Source organism: Chionomys nivalis, unplaced genomic scaffold (genome assembly GCF_950005125.1).
Source record: "Chionomys nivalis unplaced genomic scaffold, mChiNiv1.1 scaffold_29, whole genome shotgun sequence".
Lineage (NCBI taxonomy): Eukaryota > Metazoa > Chordata > Mammalia > Rodentia > Cricetidae > Chionomys > Chionomys nivalis.
In genome coordinates, this window is record NW_026646888.1 from 623,534 (window position 1) to 648,917 (window position 25,384).

Below are 25,384 nucleotides of genomic sequence, written 5' to 3' on the forward strand. Positions count from 1 at the left end.
GCCCAGTCATTAAAATACTTATTAACTCTAGATGTAGTCAAGTTGACAACTAAGAATAGCCATCCCATCATTATGAATATATTGTCTATTCATATAGAAATCTGTATTTCTACCTCATAAAATCCTCCAAGGTTGTATGGCCACAGATCTACTTCACTTCCTATGAGACTTTTCTTAAGTCGGGCAGAGATGCCCCTTCATTGGAATGTCAATCCTGTTCACTGCAATCTACACCACCAGTTTAACACCTTGTAGGGGTGCAGGGATGTCACATTTACATGCTGATTTTCTGGTTTAGATTTTGCAGGAATATAGAAAGGTTATTATTCAGGGCCCCTCTTTTATAAAATAATGGGACACATACTACACTTCATCCCATCACTCTGGTGGCAAAGTCTGTCTATGTAAAATCTGAAAGCGGCATTGGGAAGTGTGTGACTTAGCAATGATGTGAAGGGATGGAGGATTCTGGAAATCCAATCACAGAAGGAAATATTGAGTAAGGTAGGTGGCCAACTGGCCAGTCAACTCCAGAGGAATAAAATGTCATTGTATCAGGGGCCATCATAATGCTCTTCACATCTGTCAAGGACCAATGTGGGGTAGATGCAGTGTGAATTTGCCTTTCAGCTCCTCAGAGTGTGGGTTCATTCTCAGGGGAAAGAAAAGTATGGTCATGAACTGAGTTCCTTGGTTAAGATTTTAGACTTTGGCAATGAATTCAGATCTTGATTCCATCCTTCCTTTCTGTTGGAACTTTGTTAGACTGTGTAACATGTCTAAGCCTAGCTTCCTTATGTCTTAGGAAGAGAGGAGACAGGATTCAGAAGGACAAATGAGATAGTGGACAGTGTTCTAATAGAAATATTTCTTCTAATGTCATTGTGTGAGGCAGGCCAAAGTGATGGAGGAGGGCTATATGTCTATAGGTTTATAAAGAAACTGCCTGGCCCTTTTGATAGGACAGCAGGTTAGACAGGCAGAGTAAACAGAACAGAATGCTGGGAGAAAGAAGCTGAGTAAGACAGACACCATGCCACTCCTCTCTGAGACAGAAGCAGCTTAAGAATCTCCCTGGTAAGCCAGCAGCTCATGGTACTATACAGATTATTTGAAATGGCTTAATCACGATGTGAGAACTAGCTAATAAGAGGCTAGAAATAATGGGTCAAGCAGTATTTAAAAGAATACAGTTTCTGTAAAATTATTTCTGGAAAAGCTAGCCAGAGCTAGAGACAGGTGGCAGGATGGAGCCTGCCATTCCTATAACACCAAAGAGCAGTCAAAGTTAAGCTCAAAGCGCTGCCACTGAAATGTGTATAATATAAATTGGAAACACAGTTGTTTAAAAAGATGAGTGTAACATTTTATGGAAATGTGTATGCATGCATGCAGAGGCCAGAATTAACTGTGGGTGTCTTCCTTACTTACTCTCTGTCATGTTTAAGATACATCATATCTTTGAACCTGGAGCTGACCAATTCCCCTTGACCAAAGAGTGAGACTCAGAGACCCAGGTGTGGCTGTCTCCACAGAACTGAGTGATGGGTTTATATCTTTAATTCTGAGATTCTTGCACAAGTTGAAGGGATCAAATTTATGTTCTTCATTTGTATGGGAAGCACCTTAATGACTGAGCCATGGCTGAAGAACAAGACAGTTGGTTAAAAAGTATTGAGCTCTGAGTTAATATTCTGAAACAGAAAAGGGAATGGTATGACTTTAAAAGAAATGTTGGGGAGATTGAGATGAGAGACATTCAAACATGAATGCCTTTGCTTCCTCCCCTCAAGACTCCTGGTGGATGTGTCCAGAGGGCTACTGAATTATCACAGCATGGGGAAACGGCGAACTGTGAAGTCTGTTTGTGTTCAGGTCTTGATATCAAATTTAGGGTGTAAATATATAAAAGTGTACATCCAGAGTAGCATGCTATGGTTGGTCTATCCCAGTAGTATATTGCATTTCAAAGCAGATCTTAATTTCTGTAGATGCTCATTTTATAGGGGCATGACAGCAGATGCTCAAGGCAGAGGTGCATTGTTATAGATGCTTAAGGCAAAGAAATATTGCTCCAGATGCTCAAGGCAGAGATACATCATTTTAGATGCTTAAGGCAGAGATTCATTACATGGGATTGAAATGGCATTCCATCTCCTGAGCTTTGACTGCCAGGATTTGTGGCTCATTAACCTTTAAAAATGCTTTCATTATCTTCCTGGAACTGGGACATGGGGTTCTTCATTTTCAGTTACCACCTTTGTCTCATCACTGCCTACATTTCGCATATTCTCAGTTTTTCTACTTTCTGATTAGGAAAGCCATCTTTTGCAGTCTTAGCTTCTTCCAGAATGTAACTGACTATATTCTCTGGAACTCTGCAACTCCCCATGGTGTTACATGTCTTAGCTTTGGTATTACGTCCTCAGCCTCCATTGATGCTCAGAATTCTTCATCTGTTTCTTGTTGCTGCCAATGTGATTGTGGCCATGTATGTCATATCTCAAGCTGGATGCTCTATCTGTTTTTATTATTCCTGCAAGTGGTTCAATGCACTGTACCTGAGATAGAGACTCCTCTGGGGGAGAAGACGAGCAAAGAGGACATTTTGATGCCCTGGTATTACAACGCCAGATGAGATGCTTCCTCAAGCAGCAAGCATCCTGTTTATATGATCATAAGAAAGGCAGATGTGACAGTGTAGACTGACATCATAACATCCTGGAAGATGCATTTTTTCCCAATTATGTTAGTTTTGAATCTTCCCCAAGGGTCCTTCATAAGCCGTTTGTTATATCACTGAGACTTTTTGTTGAGACTCTAGGGAGATATGCCTCCTTCTGCCAATGGTGAGGATAACTCCAGGGAAAAAGGTCATCTTGCCACACTCTAGCTGGCCCTCTCAGAGTAGAAACTTCCAATGCTTGGGCTAGCTGCTTGGAGATTTTGTGGCCTAGACAGGAGTAGTGACTATGGAAAACGCTGTGGCTGTTTCCTACTTAGCTCAGGTCTCCTCCTCCATTTTGAAATCCTACAGGGTAGTGCTCTCATACTCCCTCTCCTTTTCTTTTATCTCTCCTGTGTGAACCCATAATTTTACTTTCTTATCTGACTCTGACCCTTCCATCTCAACATATAAAGTTCTTTAATGCCAATATGTAGTTTTGGTTGATAGACTCTATATAGCAGGAAACCTACTTAGATAGGAAGTAAACAACTCAAATTAGCTATAGAGAGTTTGATAACCTGAGTAGATTCACAAGGCAACATCCTCCAAACAGTATAATGGCAGTAAATATATAACAGAGCAATCATCACAGACAAATAGAGATGTTTAGATGAGGCTCAGATCAACTGAGCCAAAGATTTAAAAAAACACTCTTCAGATCACTGATCTGCCTCAAGGCTGCACAGTGAATTTCAGGTTCTCAGCCTTACTGAACTATTAACCATGCTGGGGTGGGCTTTGTTGAACCAACTGCTATTGAGTCATTTCTACTTTATAGGTGAGTTGAGCCCATTGATATTAAGTGATAGTAATGACCACTGAGACACTGTGTCTGAGCTAATGGGAGCTCAACAAAACAGCTGTGCTGGGACTGACAGAGCCTGGGATCAAAGTGGAAGCATTGAATGTGGCTGACAATTGGGGCAGAAGGAGAACCCAATGATAATGGCACTGGGATTTGTCTGTACTGCACATACAGGCTTTAATCGATCATATTATATGTAGATGCATACCTTCCTCAAACGGGATGGATGGGGGGCAAGGGCTTCCAACAGGTCAAGGTACCCTGCCCTCTATGAGGACTGGATTTGGAGTGGAGAGGATAGGTGGTTGCATGGTAGTTAGGGGGAGGAAGAAAGGAAGTGGAAATTTGAAATTTATTATTTATGAAGGAAGAAAAAATCAATAGAAGATAACCAATGGAGAGATGGGATCTAAGAAAAAAAACTTTCATGTGAGTTGTTGACTCAGACACCAAAGACTTTTTCAGAAAAATAAGATACAGGGATTGAGTTGCTTGTGCAAGATTGTGACTCGAGTAATTGGGAAGATGAGTGGGGGCTCATTTTGGGTCCCTTGATGGCTGTATACAGCTTTTGAGGAGCTGAATGCTGGATGTTTCTGTGGGTAAATAGGGAAGTAACAAGCTTGTGAGGGGATTTCTGACATAAGTAGAGCCTTGGTGATGTCACAAAGCCTTGGTTCGTTGGGTAGCAACTCTGTTCCACTCAAAGCACTAGTCTTCCATGAAGGTGGGTTTATTATCCTCACAGTGCCTGAGGAGGACAGTTCAGCTCCTGGTCTCCACAACTGTTCAACAGGCTTTTTGCACCTGAACATTTCCGGAAGATGGAATCTGGAGAGGTAGGACATTTTCTTTTGGTAAATATGTTTCCAAAGCAACTAAGACCTCTGTAGTGCAAAAAAGTTTTCCTTCAAATGTCCTGCGGGTCCACCATTTCTGTTGTTACCATCTCCTATATTTGATAGGAGTGGGGATAGTGAATGCCAGCTATTCTTCCCACTTTAACTTTGCTAACAATATCAAATTCATCAATCCACTAAAATGGCAAAGCTCCTCTTTGTCCATAGTGTTTTAAAAGATACTAATTATTTCTCAATTGCTGCTGTTGCCCAGAATAATGAGTCTTTCAGGTTGAAGTGGGTCTCACAGTACTCATTTAAACAATGAAGACACAGAATGGCTTTATGTAATATACCTGGGTCTAGAACAGGAGACACAATACAGAGAGCCAGTGGACTGGAGTGCCATGACATTGGGCAGGCTGTCTTGGATTGAGCCCCCTACCTATTAGCTTGATGTCGAAGGAGACGTGTGGATGTCCTTCGAATTCTTTGTTATCTGTTCAGATTTTTCTTACTCATTTCAGGGATAGGCATACCTTCTCCTCTCATTGACTTAGTCAGTCAGAAAGTAGGTTTCTCAGCAGAGGTCATTTGCCTTTGGGCAGCAGGAATGTGTCTCTGAGATTGATATACTGAGCTGTAGAGAAAAATATGCAAATTGTCCTATTTATTTCTTAAGAGAAAATTACAGTTAGGTATGCAAACCTGTTGATCAATATCTTTGTCTCCTGCACCAAAGTTCTTCCAGAAAAGAGCCTTGATCTCATAGCCTCCCCTTGTTATCCTTGCAGGCACTCATGGTTGATGCCACGACTCTGTTTCTGAATTAAACAGAAGGAACGTTCTTTCAACCTAGAGAGTGGGCAGCTATGAAGCCCAAGCACAGAAAGATATCCAAGAAACAGCGGACCAGGAGGTCAGTGGCCTATCTCAGTAAGTCTACAGCCATGATGAAGATGCCTCTTAGTATGAGATGCATGCCACCTGTCCAGAAGAGGAATGGGTCATCTCTCCAGAAGCAAACACTGAGTAGGCCTTTTGAGGCCCTGGAGAATATTGTCGGCCGCAGAATTTCTCACGGCTGGAAGGAAGCCAATGAACCAGTCACCCAGTGGAAAGCCATCATTCTAGATCAACTGCCAACAAATCCCTCTCTCTATTTGTTGAAGTATGTTGGGATAGATTGTGTCTATGGATTGGAGCTTCACAGTGATGAAAGGATTTTAAACCTTAAGTTCCTGCCTAACAACGTACCATGTCTCAGGAGACAGACACTCATCTCTCAAACACCATAGTTGGCAGAGCAGTGACACATACATTTGAGGGCACAAATGGCTCAAAGGATGACTGGAAGGGGATGGTCCTAGAGCAGGGGCCAATCATGAAGACCTGGTTCTATATTACCTAGAAGAAAGATCCGGTCTTGTATATTTACCACCTCCTGGTTGACTACCTTGAAGGCAACCTCCATATCATGCCAGGCTCTATGGAGGAGTGGACTGGGGTGGTCCAACCTGAGGTGCAGACCATGAAGACCTGTTTCTACATTACCTACGAGAAAGATCCAGTTGTGTACCTTTACCACCATCTAGATGACTACATTGAAAGCAACATCCACATTATGCCAGGGTGTCCTCCAATAGGGTTGAATTTGGAATTAGGCAGGGATTCCTTGGCAGGCAAAAGCATGCAGCACAACGAAAAAGATGGAACCCAAAAGATAGGTAAAATTATTGACCAAGTTCCCACCAAACCTTCCGTGCATTTCATCAAGTTTGATAATGACTTCCATATCTATGTCTATGGTTTGATGAAGATGTGTTAAAGTGAAATTCACAAATTTTGGGGGTCAGACTGAAAACTGTGTTTGGGGAACTCTTTTTCAGAAATACCTCAGGTCTTCCATTAATCCTGGTATCTTTCCCAATGGAAATATTATTTGCTCTAAAAATAAAAATTTGTGAAGATGTTATGTTGTTTGGTCAATGATGGAGTGTCTGGTGGATGGGACATCACAGAAAGACAGGGGTCAAAACAAAAGAGGACTTATGGTCTTTTCCCCTTGGAGAGGGAATGATGAAAGGAGATGCAGTGTGTGGAAGAGGACAAGATTGCTGTTTAGGAAACAGAGGAGAGTGGCCAAAAATATGTAGGAACTCAGAGAGGGATAATGCATGAGGGAAAAGCATGTCATATGGAAAGATGTGACATCGAGGTGTTGGGACTTAAGAGGATAGAGAGTGATCATAAAGGGTCACAAATGTGTACTCAGAAGCAAAGAAAATTGGGTTTCATTTGATTAATGGTTTAATTCATACCATCTGGAAGTCCCTGGGTATATTATCTCCACTGGAGCATGTTGAGTTACCAGGATCCTCCTGCCTAAAGAAAAGTGTCTCCTCTCAGTGGCTCTTCTGCAATGGGGTGGACCTCAGGCTACCTACTTACTTTTGCCAGGCTTCTATCTGCTACCTATTTTGTCATGCCTGGATTCTTTCTGTCTTGCACTCTCACAGGTCTTATGCATGCCATTCAACCCCCGTGAGTTCATTTAAACAATTGGCCTGCCTTAACTGTAAAACACTGTTCCCTTTTCATTGATCAAGTTCTGTGGGATTTGGGCTATAAAATTCATGAAAAGACTCACCCACACCCAGGCTAAACTAGTACACATTGAATCAAATTGTTGTGTGACATGCACAGATATGATGAATGCACCGAGCTCTGTAAAATCAGTTACCTAGGGAATCAGTGATGGTAGGTGAAGTGTGGCAAAGACCCCACAAACCCATCAGACCCGAGGATACCAGTATGATATTGATGCCTGACTCCCATCATGCAAGGATCCTGACATCTTTAACAGGGCAGTTTTGGTTCCTTCATCTTCAAAAACTTGGTTAGTAAGGTTATAGGTGTCAAACTACCATTCCGGGCCCAGCATGTAGGTCACCTGTGCCAGGTCAGGTGATTTGGCTACAATGTGGGTGAAAACTTGTACCAGGACATGCTGGTACCCTCGCCCATTCTTCTCCTCACATCATCATCACTCTCCTGGGTGGGTCTAGAGCACAAAGAAGGCAAAATGGACTAAGCTTCCTCATTAGTGGATAACCTTATCTACCCTCAATTTGGACTGACTTTCAGAGGGCATGCAGCACATTTTATCCTATTAGCCATCTCTTTCATTGGATCACTCACTTATCCAATGAATGATTGAATTTATCCATTCCTCCATGTCTCTATCTTCTTCAATCCCTTCTTCCATTTCCCCATATTTTGTGTCTACAGGTTGCCAAGATAAATCTACTATGTCTCTTCTGTTCTAGAAACTTTCATTTGTAAAGAACTTGCCCTCTCAGGGGTGAAATTTTATGAGTTCTCTGTAGATGGAGACCATATGAGGAGGAAAAGAGGAGCAACCATGACAACACTTGCGCAGTAGAGTTAGGCAGATTACAGATTGATGCCTGGCAAGCCTGTACAATGAGTCAGATTCCCATGAGCTCTGTCACTGTGATCTCACATAGATAACTCATTCAGTGTTCACGTCCAGGACATTGAGTTTTAATTTTTGTCCTAATCTGGTAAAGAATCCAAGATGTGGAGAATAGAGGAGCCTGATGTAAGGCCACAAAATGGGTCATTTGAAAAGGTAAGACTACATGCCTCCATGTGTGCTGCCACCCTTCTTAGTAAATCCACCTTTCCATAGATTAGCTATAGGCAACCCAAGTGTCCAGCACACTGCTAACCACAGGTTTGAACCTAACTGCCTTTGATTTCTGAAACAATTGCTGTCCCGTTAAGGTCTCATAACAACACAGCACGGTATGTAAGAATGCCCCACAATCACCTTAGAGCAATTTCAGGACCCCAAAGAGGCAGCAAGTTATCTTTATTGGAAATGCAAATGTTTCTGGAGGGACAAAAGGATGTACCTTAAAAAAAAAAACGACTGGTGTACTCACTATGATTTTATGTGATATGGCCCACACAGGCTTCTGGTTCTGAATACTTGGTCCTCAGGAGGTTTTGTAGGTTGTGGAGACCCAGAACCTAGGTGGAGGAATTGCGGTCTGAAAGCTCAAGCCTTGATGTTTCAGGGCATCCTTTCACTGGTCCCCAATGTTTACTGATTTCCTTACAGAGAATGAGAGGCCTCCTACTCCTGCTGCCATGGCTTCTGCAACATGAACAGTGAGAACCCCCTTCACACCATGGTTGCTCTCATCACATAGGAAGGTGTTAGTCACAAACAATCTACCACACCAGTTTAGAATTATGATTCATAAAATGGTTATTTCTTTTAAGGGGCAAACCTTACAGATTGCCATGCCAGACAACAGCCCTCTGAAGGATGAGGATAGGAGCCTAGTAGCTGGATGTGGAGGTGGATGGAAGAGAGCAAGCTGAAGGCAGTTGCTCCATTTTGAAAGAGAGAGACACCACGCTCCAATGTACTTTATCTCAGTTGCTATAGCCTGAAGGAGCAGAATGAGCTCCTGCAACACACATATTTGGACATAGCAGCAAAATTTACCAGTATGTGACAAAAACCTATTTTACTTTATTTTGTTCATGCTTTCAGGTACATGTGAGAGACAGGATCTGCTTCATGCATTTGTGTGACCAATTATTTCCCTTTAAGAAAAAACCCACAAACGCTCCCAACAACATCATCAGCATTCAACAACATGTCCATGATTTCTTTGCTTTGCCTTTGATTGAGCGGTAAATCATGCTGCTAGTTAATCTGTGCAAGCAATGTGAATTTCTCTGTAAATATATAGACAGAATTGACAGGTATCTTAAACATGTCAGGGGGTCACACTGCAATGGAGGGGGTTAATCATCACCATGTGACAGTGACATATTTAAGATCTCTCCTTTGTCATTAAATCTCAGAATTGTGAAGATGTTATGTTTTTGTGCAGACTTCTAAGGGTTTTCTCCCATTCGTGGTTTCCATGGATGTTTGCTAGTTATGCTTACATGTCTTTTGCCAGATTCTGTCAGTTTTTGCCATGTACTCTCAGCTCCACAACTTCTCCTGCCCTAAGATTCTAGTTCCAGGCATTTTAGACATCTTGTGACTGTTGCACGAGTGTCTCATGTTCCGCCTAAATGATTTGGAATGTTATTTAGCCTGAGTTTTAACTTCCATCCCTGAGTTCATTGACTTTCCTTGACCATCTTTCTTGGGCCACTGAGCTGAACTACTAGGGGTTTGCTCCAGTTACTTCTCCATGCTGAGACAGCCTACACTCTCAATACTACTGTGATAGTGTTTCTGTAGCAAGTATTCTTCTCAAGATAAGAAGTAATTTATGTGGTCCTATTATATGTGGATGCATACCTTCCTCAATCTGGGTGGAGTGGGGCATGGGCTTCCCACAAGTCAAGGTACCCTGCCCTCTATTAGGACTGGATTAGGAGTGGAGAGGATTGGTGGTTGCCTGAGTAGTGAGGGAAAGGAGGAAAGGAAGTGGAAATTTGTAATTTATTATTTATGAAGGAAGAAAAAATCAATCATAGATAACCAATGGAGAGATGCAAGTTAAGAAAAAAAAAACTTTCATATGAGTTGTTGACTCAGACACCAAAGACTTTTTCAGAAAAATAAGATAGAGGGATTGAGTAGCTTGGGCAAGAATGTGACTCGAGTAATTGGGAAGATGAGTGGGGGCTTATTTTGGGTCTCCTGCTGGCTGTATACAGCTTTTTAGGAGCTGAATGCTGGACGTTTCTGTGGGTAAATAGGGAAGTAGCAGGCTTGTTTTGGGAGTTCTGACATAAGCAGAACCTTGGTGATGTCACAAAGCCTTGGTTCGTGGTAGCAACTCTGTTACACTCAAAGCACTGGTCTTCCATGAAGGTGGGTTTATTATCCTCACAGTGCCTGAGGAGGACAGTTCAGCTCCTGGTCTCCACAACCGTTCAACAGGCTTTTTGCACCTGAACATTTCCGGAAGATGGAATCTGGAGAGTTAGGGCATTTTCTTTTGGTAAATATGTTTACAAAGCAACTAAGACCTCTGTAATACAAAAGAGTTTTCTTTCAAATGTCCTGTGGGTCCACCATTTATGTTGTTTCCAGCTCCTATATTTGAGAGTTGTGGGTTGGTTAATGCCAGCTATTCTTCCCACTTTATCTTTGCTAACAATATAATATTCATCAATACACTAAAATAGCAAAGGCCCAATTTATCCATAGGTGTTTTAAAAGATACTAATTATTTCTCAATTGCTGCTGTTGCCTAGAATAATGAGTCTTTCAGGTTGACGTTGGTCTCACAGTACTCACTTCCACAATGAAGACACAGAATGGCTTTATGTAATATACCTGGGTCTGGATCAGGAGACACAAATCTGAGAGCCAGTGGACTGGAGTGCCATGACCTTGGGAAGGCTGTCTTGGATTGAGCCCCCTACCGATTAGCTTGATTTCGAAGGAGACGTGTGGATGTCCTTCGACTTCTTTGTTATCTGTTCAGATTTTTCTTACTCATTTCGGGAATAGGCATACCTTCTCCTCCCATTGACTTAGTCAGTCAGAAAGTAGGTTTCTTAGCAGAGGTCATTTGCCTTTGGGCAGGAGGAATTTGTCTCTGAGACTGATATAGTGAGCTGTAGAGAAAAATTTGCTAATTGTCCTATTCATTTCTTAAGAGAATATTACAGTTAAGTATGCAAAACTGTTCAGCACTGTCTTTGTCTCCTGCCCAAAGTTCTTCCAGAAAAGAGCCATGACCTCACAGCCTCCCCTTCTTATCCTTGCAGGCACTCATTATTGACGCCATAACTTTGTTCCTGAATTAAACAGAGGGAAATTTCTTTCAACCTAGAGAGTGGGCAGCTATGAAGCCCAAGCACAGAAAGATAGCCAAGAAAGAGCAGACCAGGAGGTGAGTAGCCTATCTCAGCAAGTCTACAGCCATGATGAAGATGCCTCTTAGTATGAGATGCATGCCACCTGTCCAGAAGAGGAATGGGTCATCTCTCCAGAAGCAAAAACTGAGTAGGCCTTTTGAGGCCCTGGAGAATATTGTCTGTCACAGAATTTCTCATGGCTGGAAGGAAGCCAATGAACCAGTCACCCAGTGGAAAGCCATCTTCTAGATCAACTGCCAACGAATCTCTCTATTTGTTGAAGTATGATGGGATAGCTTTGTCTATGGATTGAAACCTCACAGTGATGAAAGGATTTTAAACCCTTTGTTCCTGCCTAACAACGTACCATTTCCTCACGAGACAGACACTTATCTCTCAAACACCATAGTTGGCAGAGCAGTGAAACAAACATTTCAGGTCACAAATGGTTCGGTCTTGTACATTTGCCACCTCCTGGTTGACTACTGTGAAGGTAACCTCCACATCATGCCAGGCTCTATGGAAGTGTGGAGTGGGGTAGTCCCAGATGGGGTGTAGACCATGAAGAACTGTTTCTACATTACCTATGAGAAAGATCCAGTTGTGTATCTTTACCACCGTCTAGATTGCTACATTGAAAGCAACCTTCATATTAAGCCAGGATGTCCTCCAATAGGGGTGAATTTGGAATTAGGCAGGGATTCCTTGGCTGGCAAAAGCGTGCAGCACAATGAAAAAGATAGAACCCAAAAGATAGGTAAAATTATTTACCAAGTTCCCACCAAACCTTCCGTGCATTTCATCAAGTTTGATAATGATTTCATATCTATGTCTTTTCCCATTGGAGAGGAAAGGAAGAAATTAGATGCAGTGTGTGGAAGAGGACAAGATGGCTGTTTTGCAAACAGAGGAGAGTGGCCAAAAAGACGTAGGATCTCAGAGAGGGATAATCCATGAGGGAAAAGCGTGTCATATGGAAAGATGTGACATCGAGGTGTTGGGACTTAAGAGGATACAGAGTGTTCGTGAAGCATCACAAATGTATACTCAGAAGCAAAGAATATTAGGTTTCATTTGATTAATGGTTTAATTCATACCATCTGGAAGTCCCTGGGTATATTATCTCCACTGGAGCATGTTGAGTGACCAGGATCCTCCTGCCTAAAGAAAAGTGTCTCCTCTCAGTGGCTCTTCTGCAATGGGTTGGACCTTAGGCTACCTACTTACTTTTGCCAGGCTTCTGTCTGCCACCTATTTTTTCATGCCTGGATTCTTTCTGTCTTGCACACTCACAGGTCTTATGCATGCCATTCAACCCTTGTGAGTTCATTTAAACAATTGGCCTGCAATAACTGTAAAACATTGTAACCTTTTCATGGATCAAGTTCTGTAGGACTTGGCTATAAAAGTCATGAACAGACTCACCTGCACCCAGGCTAAACATGTACACATTGATGTACATTGGTGTGTGACATATACACATATGATGAATGCACCGAGCTCCCTAGAATCAGTTACCTAGGAAATCTGTGATGTTAGGAGGAGTGTGAAAAAGACCCCAAAAACCCATCAGACCCGAAAATACCAGTAAGATATTGATACCTGACTCCCATCAAGGGGTTTTGGGGAGTGTGTGAATTAGGATTGAAGTGAGGGGATGTAGGATGATGGAAATCTAATCACTGAAGGGAAGATTGAATAAGGTATGTGGCCAACTGGCCCATTAAATACAAAGGAATAAGATGTCAATGTATCAGTGGTGAGGGGTCCATCATAATGCTCGGCATTTCTGTTAAGGGCCAATGTGAAGTTAATGCAGTATGAACTTGCCTTTCAGCTCCTCAGAGTGTGAGTTCATTCTCAGTTGAAAAAAAAGTATGGTCGTGCAGTGAGTTACTTGGTTAAGATTTTAGACTTTGGTAATGAATTCAAATCTTGACTCCATCCTTCCTTTTTTAGACTGTGTAACATGTCTGAGACTAGCTTCCTTTTGTCTTTGGTAGAGAGGAGGGAGGATTCAAGAGGCCAAAGGAGATAGTGGAGAGGGTTCTTACAGAAAGATTTCTTCTAATGTCATTGTATGAGGAAGGCCAAAGCAATGGACAACGGTTAAATGTCTATAGGTTAATAAAGAAACTGCCTTTGCCCTTTTGATAGGACAGCAGGTTAGATATGCAGAGTAAACAACAGAATGTTGGGAGAAAGTAGCCTAGTCAACAGACGCCATGCCCCCTCCCCCCTGAGACAGAAAGAGCTTATGATTCTCATAAGCTCATGGTGCTTCACAGATTATTTGAAATGGGTTAATCAAGATGTGAGAATTAGCAACTAACAGGCTAGACCTAATGGGCAAAGTATTATTTAAAATAATACAGTTTCTATGTAATTATTTTGGGTAAAGCTAGCCAGTGCGGGAACCCGGTGGCAGAAAACATTCAGCTGTTCCTACAACTCAAAAGAGCAGTCAAAATTAAGCTCAAAACTTCACCACAGAAATGTGTATATTTAGAAATTCAAAAGACAGTTGTTTAATATATGAGTGTAACTTTTTATGGAGATGTGTATACATGCATGCAAAGGCCAGAATTAACCCTGGGTGTCTTCCTTAATTACTCTCTTTCATGATTAAGATACGTCATCTCTTTGAACCTTGAGCTGACCAATTCCCCTTGACCAAACAGCGAGTCTTAGAGTCCCAGGTGTTGCTGTCTCCTCAGCACTGAGTGATGAGTTGATATCTTTAATGCTGAGATTTTTGCACAAGTTTGAAGGGATCAAATTTATGGTCTCCATCTGTATGGAATGCACCTTACTGACTGTGCCATGGCTGAAGAACAAGACAGTTGGTTAAAAAATATTGAGCTGTGAGCAAATATTCTGGATCACAAAAGGGAATGGTATAACTTTAAAAGAAGTGCTGTCGAGATTGAGATGAGAGACATTCAAACGTGAATGCCTTTGCTTCCTCCCCTCAAGTCTCCTGGTGGATGTGTCCAGAGGCCTACTGAATTATCACAGCATGGGGAAACTGTGAACTGTGAAATCTGTTTGTGCTCAGGTCTTGATATCAAATTTAGGGTGTAGTTATATAAAAGTGTACATCCAAAGGAAACATGCAATGGTAGGTCTATCCCAGTAGTATATCGCTTTTTAAAGCAGATGTTAATTTCTGTAGATAATCATTTTAGAGGGGTATGACAGCAGATGCTCAAGGCTGAGGTGCATTGCTATAGATGCTTAAGGAAAAGAAATATTGCTCCAGATGCTCAAGACAGAAATGCATCATTGTAGATGCTCAAGGCAGAGATTCATTACATGGGATTGAGATGTAATTTCAGCTCCTGAGCTCTGACTGCCAAGATTTATGGCTCAATAACTTTTAAAAATGATATCAGTATCATGTTGGGATAGGGACTTGGGGTTCTTCATTGCTCAGTGACCACCCTTGACTCCCTCACTGCCTCCTTTTTGCAGTCCCAATTTTTCTACTTTCTGATTATGAAAGCCATCTTTTGCAGTCTTAGCTTTTTCCAGAATGTAACTGAATTTACTCTCTGAAACTCTGAAACTACCCATGGTGTTACATGACTTAGCTTTGGTATTAGGTCCTCAACTTCCATTGATGCTCAGAATTCTTCATCTGTTTCCTTGTTGCTGCATATGTAATTGTGGCCATGTATGTTATACCTCATTCTGGATGCTCTACCTATTTTTCTGTTATTCCTTCAAATGATTCATCCCAATGTACCTGAGAGAGAGACCACTCTGGGGTAGAAGACCAGCAAAGAGGACATTTTAATGCCCTGGTATTACAATGCCAGATGAGATGCTTCCCAAACCAGCGGGCATTCTGTTCATATGATCAGAAGAGAGGCAGATGTGCCTGTGTACATCATCACATCCTAGAAGATGTATTATCTCCCAACTCTGTTAGTTATAATGCTTCTCCAAGTGTCCTTAATAAGCCTTTTTATTTTCATCTGTGAGATTGTTGTTGAGATTCTAGGGAGACATGCCTCCTTCTGTCCATGATGAGGATAACTCCAGGGAAAATGGTCATATGTGGCACACTCTGGCTGCCCCTCTCAGAAGAGAAACTTCCAATGCTTGTGCTAGCTGCTTGGAGATATTGTGGCCTAGACAGGAATAGTGACTGTGGAAAGAGCTGTGGCTGTTTCCTTCTTAGCTCAGGTCCCCTCCTCCATTTTGAAAGACTATAGGGTAGTGATCTCATACTCCCTTTCCTTCTCTTTTTTCTCTCCTGTCTGCATCCACAATTGCAACTTCTTATCTGACTCTGACCCTTCAACCTCCCCATTTATAGATCTTTAATGAAAACATGTAGTCTTGGTTGGTAAACACTATCCTGCAGGGAAACTACATAAGATAGAAAGTAACCAACTCAAATTAATTATAGAGAGTCCATTAAACTGAGCAGATTCAATAGACCCCTTCCTCCAAACAATATATTGGCAGTAAATATATAACCGAGCAATCATCACAGACAAATAGACATGCTTAGATGAAGCCCAGATCAAGTGAGCAAACAGATTTAAAAAAAAAAACACTCTTCAGTTCAACAAGCTGATTTGTTTGTGGAGGCCACTCATTAGTTAGTTTTCTGACCACGTTGACTTGAAATAATCACATAAAACCTATATTATTCACAATACTCTTTGGCCAATAGCTTAACCATATTTCTAGATTCCTCCCTCATTCTAAACTATCACATTTGCATTTATCTGTATCACCACTAGTTCATGTCTTACCAACAAATTTTTGTAGCTCCAGAGTAGGTGTTTTTCCCTGGTGGTGTCTAGGTGGCTTCTCACTGACCCCACCTCCTTTCTCCCAACATTGCTTAATTTTACCACCTAGGTCTATTCTGCTAAGCTACTGGCTGAAATAATGTTATTCATTAACCAATAAAAACAAACATAGACAGAAGGACTTCCCAAACCAACCCTTTGTCCAATGTATAAATTCTAAGAACTGGTATAAAAATTTATTATTAAACGAAGTACTTGAAAGAGGTTGATGTTAATTCTCACGATCTGGAATAAATGTGTTGGTGGGGAACCTACTTCCTCAAGATGGGCTAGGAAATTTGGCTTTTGATATTCGTCATTTTGTATCACTTCTCTTAATGTCTTCATTATTTTATGAGCACACCACTGTTTTCCTGTGTGACTCTTTTGATATAGGGGTTTGCCATTGAATTTAAAGACCATCCTAACATGAAATGACCAACTTTTGAGAATCATAAGCTTCTATTTACCAAGTTCATTTTTTAAATAAAATCCCTCAGATGGCTACCTTAATTAAGATATATGCTTCCCTGCTCCCATATCCATCCTTACTTTATCCCAATCATCCCAATTCCCCAAGTCCCTCCATCCTCTCGTTCTTACTTTTCTCCTCCAATCCCCTCTTATCCTATCCCACCCCACCCCCCAGATCCCAAATTTTTGCTTGACAATCTGGTCTACCTTTCATATCCAGGAGAATAACTATATGTTTTCCTTTGGGATCACCTTCTTATATAGCTTCTTTGGAATCACAAATTATAGATGCAATGTTCTTTGTTTATAGCTAGAAACCAATTATGACTGAGTACATCCCATTTTCATCTTTTCGGGTCTGGGAAACCTCACTCAGAAAAGTGTTTTCTATTTCCATGCATTTGCATGCAAAATTCAAGAATTCATTGTTTTTTAACACTGAGTAGTGCCCTACTGTGTATATTTTCCACACTTTGTTCATCTATTCTTACATGGAAGGGCATCTAGGTCGTGTCCAGATTCTGGCTATTACAAATAATGCTGCTATGAACATAGTTGAACAAATGATTTTGTAATATGATAGGGAATCTCTTGGGTATGTTCCCCAGTGTGGTATTGCTTGGTCCTTGGTTAGGTTGATCCCAAATTTCCTGAGAAACCGCCACATTGATTTCCAATGTGGTTGGACAAGTTTGCATTCTGCCCAGCATTTGATGAGGTACCCCTTCCTCCACAACCTCTCCAGCAAAGGCTATCATTAGTGTTTTTGATTTTAGCCATTTTGACAGGTGTAAGATGATATCTCAAAATTGTTTTGATTTGCATTTCCCTGATCGCTAATGAGGTTGAGCATGACCTTAAGTGTCTTTTGGCCAATTAAACTTCTTCTGTTGAGAATTCCCTGTTAGTTCAGTGCCCCATGTTTTAATTGAGTTAATTAGCATTTTAAAGTCTAGTTTTTTGATTTCTTTATATATTTTGGAGATCAGACCTTTGTCTGTTGCAGGGTTGTTCAAGATCTTCTCCCAGTTAGTGGGTTGCCATTTTGTCTTAGTGACAGTGTCCTTTGTTTACAGAAGCTTATCAGTTTAAGTAGGTCCCAATTATTCAATGTTGCCTTTATCATCTGTGTTGCTGGGGTTATACATAGGAAGCAATCTCCTGTGCCCATATGTTGTAGGGTACTTTCCACTTTCTCTTCTCAGTTTCAGTGTGTTCAGATTGATATTGAGGTCTTTGATCCATTTGGACTTGAGTTTTGTGCATGGTGATATATATGGGTTTATTTTCATTCTTCTACAGGTTGACATCGAGTTCTGCCAGCACCATTTGTTGAACATGCTTTCTTTCTTCCATTGTATACTTTTAGCCACTTTATAGAAAATGAGGTGTTCAGATGTTTGTGAGTTAAAATCAGTATCTTTTATATGATTCAATTGGTCGAATCCTATGATTTTATGCCAATACCATGCTGTTTTTATTACTGTAGCTCTGTAATAGTGTTTGAAGTCAGAAATGGTAATGCCTCCAGACATTTTTTTATTGTATAAGATTATTTTGGCTATCCAGGATTTTTTGTTTTTCCATATAAATTTGATTAATGTCCTCTCAATATCTGTCAAGAATTTTGATGGGCCGGGCGATGGTGGCGCATGCCTTTAATCCCAGCACTTGGGAGGCAGAGGCAGGTGGATCTCTGTGAGTTCGAGACCAACCTGGTCTACAGAGCTAGTTCCAGGACAGGCTCCAAAGCCACAGAGAAACCCTGTCTCGAAAAACCAAAAAAAAAAAAAAAAGAATTTTGATGGGATTTTGATGGGGATTGCATTGAATCTATAAATTGCCTTTGGTAGAATTGCCATTATGTTGATGCTCCCAATCAAAGACCAAGGGAGATCCTTCCATTTTTGGTATCCTCTTCAATTTCTTCCTTCAATTCCTTAAAGTTCTTGTCAAAGAGACCTTTCACTTTCTTTTGTTAGAGTTACCCCAAGATATTTTATGCTGTTTGTGGCTACGTGAAAGGTGATGCTCTTAGTGGGTACTAGGACTTGGGTATATCTCTTTTATGTCCTGGTTCCCTACTCTACTGTGTATTCACATGTTCTCATTACAAAGACTATGTTACTTGGCAAGAGGCACTACATTTTAGGTAACCCTGTGTGATTTGTTTTTCCTTTGTTAAATAGTATCTTTAATGCATTTGAGAGAAAGGAAATGAAATGCTATTTCAATGTCCTAAATGTGCCATAATCCTTGGGCATCTTTCCTTCTGAGTGTTGGTTTTGTGTTAATTTCAGGTGTGTACTTGCAAAATGTCATGGTTTCATTCCGTTTGCTGTGACAAAGCATCGTGACAAACAAGCAAGCAAAAAGCATCATGAGAAAAACAACTTAAGGGAGAGAAAAGGTTTAATTTGGTTCACCATTTCAGAGGGATTGGTTCAATAGCTTTGGGAATGGCATAGTAACAGGAGTGTGAGGCTGACTGGCCACATTGCCTCAACAGTTAGGAGGCAGAGAGAGAAGAGGAAGTTGGGTGATTCTATAGATTCTTAGAGCCTATCTTCAGTGGCATACTTCCTCCAGAAATTCTATGCCTCCTAAAGGTTTTGCAACCTCTTTAAAGAGCAGCACATGTTGCCTATAAAATGTTCAAATATGGGAGCTTATGGGGACATTTCTCACTCAAACAACAATAAGTTCTATGACAGTAGCTTCCAGAAATAACCAGTGAAAACTATTATCACCCATGATGGGCAGCTTCTCATACTCAGGGAGAGATAAATATTAACTCATGCACAACTTGAAGATGGCTCATGTAACTTTAAGCTGTCATAACTACATGAACAACATATAGGCATCAGGTAGATTCATAAAAATGCAACCTTGAAAGTCTAATCAATATTAATACTTTAAAGTCTTTTAACCCCATGTAAGGATCCTTCTTTGAAGAAGCTGGTCTGTGGGAGAAGAAGAGGCGACAAGTTGAATTACAGGGAAAAGGATAAAATGTTCTCTAGCTTGATCAGCTGTTTGAGGAGCTGGTCAGTGAAGCTCCATGGGAAATGAGCACAAGCCCCACAGTAGCAGCTTTATTGGATCAGTGTGTGCCAGCACAGTAGGCTGTTTGATCGAAGTCTCCCTAAGTATTTGGGCTTCCAGAGTAGATTAAATGGAAGTCAAGTGTGTTCTGAGAGGGCTCCTCAGAGAGACACATGAGTTGACATCATCCCTCAAGCAGTGGGAACAGGCCAAGTGTAAAAGACAGGGAGAGGGGGATTTGACAAGACAAGGATGAATTCTGGAATGAGCAACTATTATTTCCATTGTATTTTGACATCATAGAAACCCAAACAAACCTGCCTCTTTCAGTTTGACTTGAAAGAACATAGAGAGAATTCTAAAAAATCAAAGAGACAAAGCCATTTCTTTTCCTCTTTTAATGTACAATGCTTCACACAAAAAAATACTATATAATAAAGCCCCACTCTTTGTCTATTTCTGGGCACAAATTTCCTTCTTTTCCATCATTGCCAGGAGCCACACAGCTAAGAAAAAGTTGTCAGGCAGTTTGGCTCTTGGTCATTTTGCTGGTACTTTGGAAATTTTTTGTTTCATTTCGTGTTGGAGATGTGTGATATATTGTTCAGGCATATACACTGTGTATTCTCAATCTTCTTTTTCTGAAACTTCATTACTGAAGGCGCAAGTCATAAACAATCCCACACCAGTTTGGAATTGTGATTAATAGGGTGGTATTTATTTAAAGGGGAATAAACTTACAGATCACCATCCCAGACAACAGCCCTCTGCGCACGCAATTAGGAAGAAGTCTAGTCGCCAGAACCAGAGCAGGAAGTAGAGAGAGAGGAGGGAAGTAGCCACTTGTTTTTTTAAAGGGAAAGAGACCACGCCCCAATGGGCTGGTATCTCGGTGGCTATTGGCTGGAGGAGCAGAAGGACGTCTCACAAAACCTCCCCCTTTTGTTTAAGTAAGAGAGATCTAAACCTTCTATGAAATTATATATAATAAGTACAAATATCCTATTCTAACTAGCTTAGGTCTTATATAATAAATAGCTGGGCTAAGTCATGAGTCGAAAGTAACAACATTTATATAGTCTTCAACCCCATCGAAGATCAGTGAAGGGAAATAAGGTTTCCTGAGTAATTAGAAAGTGCAATCAAACACCTTCCAAAACATGCAACAAATCACAGAGACAACTAGCTACCTGGGCAATCACCCAAGGTCACGTTTGCAGTGTTGAAGCAACCAACTTTGGCTAAGGCCTAGCATAACTGACACACCATTTTCAAAGTCAAGAAACTTGTCAAAACTATCTTACCCTGTCTTGGCAGGATATGACAGTCCTGTATTTTCCATTCACAGATACTCTGTATTTCTGTCAGTGGTTGAGGTATGAGCATTTCTTTACCCAAAGGCCAGTTCAGCCAAGAAGAAAGGCTCCAGGTGGAGTGTCTTTGGTGCTCAACATTCTCTCGGGAATAGAGCGGTGTTGCCAGGAGCAATTGTGTCTCACTACCACAAAACTCTGAGTTAGATTAAAAGACATTTTCTACAGCTCTGTGAAGAGGTTGAAGATTATCTATCTATACTGAGTATAATCTCTATGTATCTAAAGAACCTGATTAGTCTAATTATAAATGACAAACTTAGAATACTATTGATCTATATAACTCTCAATACCTATCTAACTTAAAGACTAAGACAAAAAACAACTGTGAAACAAATGAGGATAATGACCTCCAAATATAAGCAATGTACAAATATACATTGCAGTATGGTAAATATATATCAATACACAAGCAAAATGTAAGTATCTTAATCAGAGGTAGAAATGTACACTGCAATATGGTAAATATATACAATATATATCAATACAATATATGTCAATACATAACAAATGTTTTTAAACAGAGGTAGAAACATGCATGCATACAATAGTCAATATAATTTCACTTTGTATCAATATATAAGAATCGATACCAATACATTTGTCTCAAAACTATAACTCACAAGTACCAACAAGTACCAATCTATTATCCCTCTTTTTTTTTCCCAAATGATCCCCGAGCTTATAAAATTTTTTCCCCAACCCTCAACCATATACCAATTTATAATCAACCCCTAAATGATGTCCCTAAACCCAAGGGCAAACTTTACTGGGAGAGGGGACGTCGTCCTCTAGAGTTACTTCCAGCTGTCATGGGGGCGACGTTCTTTCTGGGGAATCCTGTGAAAGTAAAATGATGGTTAAATTTCAAGATCGATGTCTTTTAAAATTGCAAGTAGTCTCTGACATATTGTGCAAGTCTGGCCAGAATGTTGTATAAGAGGTGCACCATTTCAGCTAACCAAGTTGGGATCATCTTGTGCAGCTGGTACCCAAAACAGGTCTTGTAGTAGCTCTATCAGTATCATGACGTCATATCAACCAGGTGTAGTCGTTGTTATGGGGCCCCATCTTCTTCCTGGAAACTTTAAATGTCACTTCAGGAAAAACTCATTGTTCATTGTGAAAAACTTAAACATTAATCATATAGACATACACACACACACACACATATATTCAATGAAAGGAATGATAGATATATTCAATGAAAAGTATGATAGATATGAAGAAAAGCAAAGATGTTTTCTAAACTCATATTTCATTCTGTCCCCTATCATGGCTCTTGACAATAGACAGAAACTCCAGAAACTCTGGGTTTTTCTCTTACCAACAGGCTTGGAATTGGAGAGGACTGAGCCAGAGTCCACCTTCAAAACCAGCTCTATAAATTTAGACATATGGTTTAGTATATTTTACTTACACCACTTATTTAGTTTTCTTGATAGTTCCTATTGGGCAGGTATTTTTCCATCTGTCAGTATCCAAACATCCAGGATCCCTTGAAATTTTCAAAGATGAGTGTTTTCCTGTGGAGATAAGAACAGAACCCTGCCCCCATTCTATATGTTTTTCTTACCACCTGTAGGAATATCATCATTGTGGATGAGTTGTCATTTCTCCTTTCCAATAGGTTTCTCCTCTTCAAATCAAACCTCTATTAATTTTGATGGTACCCACAATTTTTCTTCTCCTGTGGAAACAAGAGCAAAACCCCTTCTCCAACGTAGCACATCTCCTGGCTTTCATTGAGAGGTCAGGACATCTTTGAAGTAAATTGGTTGATTTAGTTCAGCAGACTTTTCCATTATCCAATGTCTTTCTGCTGCTGTCGTTCCTTTCTCATTAGCGTTAAGAAATTTCAAGGTCAATAAAGCATTATGTAATCTATTTCTGGGAGTATTTTTGGTCCCTTTCTGTTTGTTCAGCATATCCTTTATAGTACAATTTGATCTTTCTATAACTGCCTGACCTGTGGGATTATGTGGTATACCTGTAATGTGTTTTATATTATAATAAGCAAAAAAGCATTTCATTTTCTTAGCTACATATGCTGGACCATTATCTGTCTTTTTTTGTGCAGGTATTCCCATGATGGCCATAACTTCCAATAGATGTGTGATTACTGAATCAGACTTTTCTGAGCTCAGGGCAGTAGCCCATTGAAAACCTGAATACGTGTCTATGGTGTGGTGTACATATTTTAATTTACCAAATTCCATAAAGTGGAACACATCCATCTGCCAGATTTCATTACTCTTAGTACCCTTTGGGTTACTCCCTGCAGGCAACGGTGTTTGATTATAGAAAGAACAAGTAGGACATCTCTTTATAATGTCCTTAGCTTGTTGCCATGTAATGGAAAATCCTTTCTTCAGGCCTTTACTATTGACATGATGCTTCTTATGAAATTCTGAGGCCTGCAACACGCTTCCAATCAATAATTGATCAATCTCAGCGTTGCCTTGTGTTAGAGGACCAGGCAGACCTGTATGGGACCGGATGTGTGTTATGTACATTGGACAAAGCCTGTTCCTGATTATATCTTGTACCTGGATAAACAATGAAGTCAACTCTGTGTCATCTGGTATAAATTCAGTGGTTTCAATATGCAAGATAACTCTTTCTGCATATTGTGAATCTGTAACTATATTAAGAGGTTCTTTAAAATCCCTTAGCACCATAAGAATGGCATATAATTCTGCCTTCTGGACAGAATTATAAGGGCTTTGTTCCACCTTACTCAATTCATCTGACTTATAACCTGCTTTCCCTGATTTATTTGCATCAGTATAGAACGTACAGGCTCCAGTTATTGGAGCATCACGTACAATTCTAGGAAGAATCCAAGAAGTTCTCTTTATGAGGTTAAGTCTACCACTTTTGGGATAGTTGCTATTAATTTCTCCCAAAAAATTAGCACAAGCTCTTTGCCATGGTTCATTGTCTTCCCATAACTTTTTTATTTCTTCAGTAGTAAAAGGCACTATAATTTCTGCTGGGTCTATACCTGCTAGTTGACGAAGTCTCAGTTTACCTTTTATAATTAATTCAGAGACTTTTTCCACATAAGTTTTTAATTTTTTACTTGGTTTATTAGGTATAAATATCCACTCTAAAGTAATATCTTCCCTCTGCATTAGAATCCTTGTAGGAGAAATTCTGGAAGGTAATATGACTAGGATGCAGCTAAGATTTGGGTTCATCCTATCCACATGTGCCTCCTGTAATTTTTCCTCAATCATTTTCAGTTCCTTTTCTGTTTCAGCTGTCAGTTTTCTTGGACTATTCAAACCTTATCACCATCTAAGGTTTTGTTTAAATGAACTATTAGATCAGGTGTTATCCCAACAGCTGGTCATAGACTGGAAATGTCTCCTAACAATCTTTGGAAGTCATTAAGAGTCTTTAACTGGTCTCGCCTAATTTGTGCCTTTTGCGTTTTAATTTTCTCTAACCCTATTCTGTAACTTAGGTAATTAATATAATTTCCTCTTTGAATCTTTTCAGGGGCAATTTGTAATCCTCACCTAGGCAAGACTTTCTTTACTTCTTCAAACATCCTTTCTAAAGTATCTTTTTTGAATCAGATAACAAGATGTCATCCATGTAATGGTAAATTACGGACTTGGGGAATTGTTTACGAATTATTTCCAATGGCTTACTTACAAAATATTGGCACAATGTAGGACTATTGAGCATACCCTGTGGGAGGACAGTCCATTGATATCTCCTATTAGGCTGAGAATTATTATAAGTAGGCACTGTGAAGGCAATTTTTTCTCTATCATTTTCTTGTAATGGTATGGTGAAAAAACAATCTTTCAAATCAATAACTATAAGAGGCCATCCTTTTGGTAATAGAGAAGGCAAAGAAATTCCAGATTGTAGTGGGCCCATAGGTTGAATTACATTGTTGACAGCTCTTAAATCTGTCACCATTCTCCATTTACCGGATTTCTTTTTTACAACAAACACAGGAGAATTCCAAGGGCTGGTTGATTCTTCAATATGGTGAGCATCTAGTTGCTCTTGCAGCAGCTGTTCCAATGCCTGTAATTTATCTTCAGCTAGAGGCCACTGTTTGATCCATATTGGCTTCTCAGTTAGCCATTTTAAAGGTAGGGCTGTTGGTACCTCTAAAGGTTCGGTATTTGCTGTATGTTCTTGTACAGCCTGAATGGCTGGTGACGTTTTCCCATAATATCTCATCATGTCCTTCCCAGAATTATGAGTTCCTGGAACTACAGGAATGTTAATCTGGGTATTCCATTGCTGTAGCAGGTCGCGGCCCCAGAAATTTATTGCGATATTGGCAATATATGGCCTTAGTCTTCCTATTTGCCCTTCAGGCCCTATGCATTCAACCCATCTTGTGCTTTGTTTTACACGAGATAGGGTTCCAATTCCCAGGAACTGAACATCTACCTCTGGAAGAGGCC